At 52.2% G+C, this 6347-nt stretch overlaps 1 protein-coding gene across 1 annotated transcript in view; it reads right to left on the bottom strand.

Moving 5' to 3' along the window:
* Positions 1-256, bottom strand: part of LOC138165072 (very long chain fatty acid elongase 1) — a 2875-nt gene extending 2619 nt beyond the window's left edge. Inside the window, exon 1 of the mRNA XM_069093200.1 lies at positions 111-256. The gene's annotated coding sequence lies outside the window, so the exon portion shown is untranslated. The remainder of the gene's footprint in view (positions 1-110) is intronic.
* Between the last annotated feature and the right edge of the window lie 6091 nt (positions 257-6347).

Here is a 6347-nt window from a genome sequence, read left to right as displayed (position 1 = left end):
TCCCCGGCTGCTCCGCCTTCGCTCTTGGCCCCAACCTTCTCCCTCCGCCCGACCTCCTCCGCTGTCCCAGGTACTCTCGCCCTGCTCCTCCCCAGGGCAGCCTGGCTCACCAGCCCCTTTCTCTTCCCTTGGGTCCTGTCCCGTCCGCACTCCAGCCGGCTCACCCACCTCCTGACTCTCCCCAGCCCGTTCTGAGGAGTTCGAGGCCCAGCAGCTGCACCTGTCCGACTAGATCAGGCAGCAGCCCCGCCCTCCACCCTCGCAGGGCGGGTCCGAGGAGGATCCGGGCCACAGGTCAGCAGCCTGTGGGAGTGGTACGAGGGGAGGTGGGGAGCAGGTGGGCGTGGCCTGCGCCTGACAGGATTGGGAAAGGACTCACTGTCCCGGTCCCCGGACCCCTCCCCATCCACATTCCCAACTGGCCAGACAGGATCTCACCTCAAGGGGGCCGGGCAAGCAGGAAAGGCTGGGAGCTCAGCCGGACTAGTAGGGCCCCCGGGCCGGGGTCCAGCCCTGGAGTGACCTGACACACAGTAGGGGCAGCACAGGGAAGCCTTGCCCTAGGATGGGTTAAAGTGGGGAGCAGTAACCCCCTCAGTGTGCCCCCTGGCCTGGTCCTGTCTGGGGGCCTGTCCAGCCCCAACCCTGCAGCTCCCTTTTCAGAGTGGGTGGCAGGAGTCCCTGGCATGTAAGGGGGAGGGGAGCAGCCACCCCCAAATCACCCCTTCCTGGAGGGAGGTGTCCCAACAAGCAGGCAGGAATGTCAGAGGAGGGGCAGCCACCCTGGGCACTCCGGAATTCCCTGACTGGCCACTAACCAGGCCCAGATACACAGAACAAAGACAAATTGATCCACGAGTGGGTTGTAGAGCCAAGAGTGGGCTGCAGACACATGCAGGGAACCCATAAAGGATGCAGAAAACTAGATAGGGATGTCTCACTCACTCACACACACTCACTCACTAATACACACAGAAAGGCAGGGGCATATGCATGCACTGGCTCCCTATTGCCTTAGAGACAAATCCTCACTTTGGCATTTAAAAAGGTCCTTCACAATCTGGCTCCAGCCTCTCCCCACATTTATGTAGGCTTCTCTTCTTCATGACCTTTATTAATTCTAGCAGACTGGCCTTGGTTTCCTCATACAAGACACTACATCATCTCCGACCTCCATGCCACTGGAACAAGCAGTTTATGCCTGGAACACCTCTCACTCCCACCTCCTCTTTGGTTTAGCTGCCTTCAAGGCATGCGCTGTATCCCAGCTCTCCTGCTGGAAGGGCCATCCACCCAGCACATCCCCTGGGCTGCTGGTGTCTCTCCCCATTAGTCTGTCTCTTCTGTGTTTGTCAATATGTATGTTGTTTCCCTGGGGGGAATGTAACTTGGTGGAGGGTGGGGACTTTCATTTTTGTCTTTGTAGACCCTCTGCCCAACACAGTGCCTGGTACAGAACACAGCTTAAGGAATCTATGCGTGCATTCATGAATGAACAATGAATGAAGATCGGAGGAAGGGGCTGAGAAGTCTGCACTGGCCTGCACACCTCAACACTGCTGCCCAGCATATGGAAAAGGAGAGTCAGGGCAGTCTCCAAACCCCACTGCCTGGCCTTATCTGCCAAACTGCCTGCCTCACCCCTAACCCCCACAAGGGAAGGCGGGGATACTCTCCAAGCCTGACGATCAGGTGGGTTCTGTGCCCTTCTCGGTCCTCTGGAGCTGGTGCTGCAGGTGCTCAACAAAAACTTGTGGGCAGTCAACTGACAGCCAGAGGCTAAGGTGCCTAGGCAGGCTCCCTGGGCAGTTTGCCAAGCCCGACCTCCACCCAACCCTCGACTCCCGCCCCTTCACACACCTCCGGGACCCTGCCGCTTTCTCTCTACCTCCTCCCTCATACCCCGGTGTGATGAGGGAGGCAGGAAGGCCGGCCCATCGAGGCCCTGCTGGCAGTCCCAGAGGCCTAGAATGCCGTACAAGAGCTTGCCTCGGCGATGGGGGCGGGCGCCACCTGAAGGGGAAGTTTGTGTCCCCAGAGGCCTCGGGGCGGGTCCCGGTTCGCTCGCACATGCCCGCGGCGCGATCCCTGTCCCGGGCCCCACGCGGGCACACTCTCGCTCTGGCACTGCCAGTCACGGTCAGGGTCACACTCACACGCACACGTGCTCCTCCCCACCTGAGTTCGGAGAAGGCCCAGGGCCGCTCCCAGTGGGAAGCCAGGCTGCCGGACCCCACCCCCCACGCCGCAGCGAGACTCGGGGCCCCTTCCCCCTTCTCTCCCTCTTTCTCCCCTTCCGGCCCGGGCCGGTCCGGGCTGACCAGGGAGAGGGAACTCGGGATGGGAAGAATGGGGAAGGGGGGGGGGGGGGAAGAAGGCCCACTAGGGCCCCCCGAGGGGAGAGGGGACAGCAGAGGCGGAGGAAGGGGGGCCTAAGCCGGGTCAGGAGGGAGAGGGGCAGATATGCGGAACTCCGCCCTCCCGTCCCGCGCCTGCCCCCGCGCCGAGCCGCGCCCGGAGCCCGAGCCCCGCCTGCCCCGCCCGGGCCCAGGAACTCACCGGGCCGAGCAAGCGCGCGCAGAACTCCGCGGGGCGGGCGGTGGGACGGCCGGACGGGCAGGGGCCGGGGGCGGAGGGAGGGCGGAGGCGGACCCGCTACTGGAGGGCCAGGCCGGAGAGAGCAGGAGGAGGGCGCGTCCAGGACCAGGGCGAGGGCGAGGGGAGTCCGTCGGTCGGTCGGTCGGTCAGGACGTCCGTCGGTCCGTCCCAAGGCCAGCCCGGCCGCCACTTCCTCCTCCGCCTCCTCCTGCTCCTGGAGCTGCCGCCGACTTTCTGTCACCCCAGGGGGAGGGCGCCAAGGCCGGGCCCGAGGGGCGGGGGCGCCGCTGATTGGGCCGGCCCGGGCCTGGAGGCCTGGCAGGGCAGCTAGGACTGGGAGGGCTAGGTGGGAGGGCCTCGGCTCAGCTCAGCTCAGCTTGGCCAGCCCGGCCCAGCCCAGCCCGGCTCCGCCCGGCCCACCCCGACCTCGGGGAGGGGCCTAAGAGGGAAAGGGGTACGATCTTCTCCCGCCCGGAAGCATTCGCTGAGCACCCCCCCAAGTAGCACTTCCCCGACGGTTCGATCCAGCCTACTGCGCTACCCCCGCCCCCACTGACAAGCTCCTAGGTCCTGCCCAGCCGACTGGGACCTTCTACGGCCCTGTTTCTTCATCTGTACAACGAGGACCTTGGACTCCGTGGCCTTCAAGGCCCCTTCCAGTTCTGAGACCATGACTCCAGCCAACTGTGATCCTAAACATCTCCAAGGCCAAGGCCAATCCCATATAAACTTCACTCGAAGATATTGGCTACAGACTCGGATGGCGCCCAACGTTCTGATACTGTCATGGCGGGTGTGTTGGTAGTCTCTCGAGGAACTGGGCATGTTTGGCTTGGAGAACACTCGAGAGGACAAGTGGCTAACCCTAATTCTGAGCTGGCCTCAAGCCTGGAGAGAGCTCTCGTACTAAGGAGAGATCTCCCTTGTTCCTCTGGGGCGCCGGGGATAAAGCCAGGAGTTATGGGAGGTTTCAAAGAGTCTGGTTATTAAGAACTTCCCAACATCTAGATTGGTCCCAGGGGCTGCCTCAGGAGGTGGTGAGCTCCCGATCCTTGGAGGTCTGCAAGCAGAAGACTGAGAAGCACTTGTATGTTGGAACAGGGATTTCTTTTGCGTTTGGGTTAAACTAGATGCCTCCGAGTTCCCTTCTAGTTCTCAAATCCAAGGATTCTCAACATCCTGGTTAACTTTTTTGGAAGGTGCCAGCATCTGAACCTGTACTCCAGGTGTGGTCTGAGCAGAGCAGAGTTTTGTGAGGCCATCGGCACCCTGGCTAGGGACTTGATGCTTTAGACTAAACTAGAGGAAGAACCAGCCTCCCTTGGTCTTGACGGTATAGCCCTACTGACTCACATGAAGCCTGCAGTCAATCAAAACCCTTAGCTTTTCTTTTTTGCTTTGGTCCAGACCTGTAATTTCATTGGTGTAGACCTGTCACTTCCACTCCCTGTGTGGAAACTCCCTCCAGCAAAGCAGATAGGCACTCTGCAAATTAAAGTCTTAGAGAGGTTATATTGCCAGTAACATATTGAACACAAGACTTGAATCCAAGTCTTTCTCAAAGGAAGTGTAGCTTTCTAGCCACGATTTCATGTTACCTCTCTCTGTCAGATTTTTTTTCCACATGAATTATTCTCTTGTCACAGCCACATCTTCCCAATCCAATATTTATAGAACCTTCAGTGTTTTGTTTTAACCAATTACAAGAGTAATAAGAATAGCTACCATTTATATGGCACTTTAAGGTCTGAATAGCACTTTCCATATGTTATTTCATTTGATCCTCACAACCAACCTGTGAGATAGGTATTATTATTATTATGCTCATTCTACAGATGAGAAAATTGAGGCTTAAACAGGTGAAGGGACTGGCCCAGAGTTATATAGCTAGTAAGTATCTGATTCAGGTTTTGAAATCATGTCTTCCTGACTCAAAGCTCAGTGTTTCTAAGATATCACCTATTAAAATGGATCTTACCAAAAGCATAGGAGAACAAAGGGAATTCAAAAACCTAAACACCTAAAATACAAACTCCTGGGAAAGGTCTCTATATTTGACAAGAACTGCTAGATCCACAGTTAGTTTCAAATGAATTTTGGTCCAGACTTGGGATTTCATTGAATTCCTAATGAGAAAACCCCCTCTGCCATAGTAGATAGACATCTACTCTTCAATTTGTAATCTTAGAGAGTTGCCTGGGACACTGAGAGATGAAGCACCTGCCCAGGGTCACACAGTCAATGTGGGTCAAAAGTGGAATCTGAACCTAGGCCTTCCTAACTTTAAGGGTAGCACCCTATTCACTATGCAATACTGTTCTTCACCTCTACCAAATGGATAGAGGGTCTGAATATCAAAGGTCATATCATTTAAAAAACAAACCAAAAAAGCCCAACAACAGCCTAGAGGAGGAGAATAGAAAGTCATATCTTTCATTAACTCTGATTAGGGGGAGAGGGATGGAATTCATATTGGCACAAACAAAATCTATGCAGCTAGGATAATTTTAAAATGTATGGGACAGAGAGGGGTGGGTGTTTTTAATAAATATCTTTGATAAAAATCTGACTTCCAAAGTTTATAGAGAACTGACAGAAATTGATGAAACTAGAACACAAGATGGATGAGGGGTTAAATCATATGAATAGTTTTCAGAAGAAGAAATTCCAGCTATCAAGAACCGTATGAAAAAAATACCCCAAATCACAAATAAGGTAAATGCAAGTTAAAATAACTTTGAAGATTTACCTCACAGTCATCAAATTGGCAAAAATAGTAAGGAGTAGAAACAATGTTGAGGCTTGAGGAAGACAGGCACACTAACATAAGAGTGCTGGACGTGAAGGCAGGAACACCTTGAATAACTGTTGAACAACCTTTGACTCAGTTCCCTTCTTCATAAAATTTGGATACTAATAGCACCTACTCACAGGATTGTTTTAGGGACCAAATGATAGTATTTCTAAAGCACTTTGCAAACCTTCAAGTTCTATGTAAATGGTATCAATACAGTTGGTGAAATTGTGAATTGGTCCAATAATTCTAGAAAACAATTTACAATTATGTGAGAAAAATTACCAGACTTGTTTATATCCTTTGATATCACAATACCACTAATTGAGTTTATACCCTAGGGAAGGCTATCATAGAAATAAAGTTGTCACACTATTCATAATAATAAAAAACTAGAACAAACTGTGTGTTCAATGACAGAGGAGCAGAAATACACATATTTCATTGTGAAATATTATTTCACTCTAAGTAATGATGAATATGGAAAATTCTGAGAAGCAGGAGAAGAGTTATATGAACTGATGCAGAAGTAAGAAATAAGGATCAGAAGAACCACACATGCAATAACTACAACTGTGTAAATGAAAATACTGCCAGAAGGTGGCTAAAGGCTAAAAGTTGAGATCCAATGTGGATGGTAGATGTTGGTTCATTCCTTTCTCTTAAGAAATGGTCAAATGAAGAATTCAAAGTTGAGGGCAGAGATTGCCTTCTGCCTCTTTTTGTATCTCTAGTACTCAGCACAATGCCTGGCATATGTGTTTAAAAAACAAACCAAAAAAACCCAACAATAACCTAGAAGAGGAGAATAGAAAGTCGTATCTTTCATTAACTCTGATAAGGGGGTGCTTAATAAATGTTTATTGATGTAATGTCATTTGTTTTTAACTGAAATTTTTGGGGTTTTTTTTAATGGGTGGGGGGGCAGGCACATTATGAGTTTAATCTTTTCCAG

This window comes from Petaurus breviceps, unplaced genomic scaffold, assembly GCF_028583685.1.
Source record: "Petaurus breviceps papuanus isolate PSGF00001 unplaced genomic scaffold, PetGlider_PUasm1.0 207, whole genome shotgun sequence".
Lineage (NCBI taxonomy): Eukaryota > Metazoa > Chordata > Mammalia > Diprotodontia > Petauridae > Petaurus > Petaurus breviceps.
The sequence above is the reverse complement of the archived record's forward strand: the minus strand, read 5'-3'. Positions and strand labels throughout refer to the sequence as shown.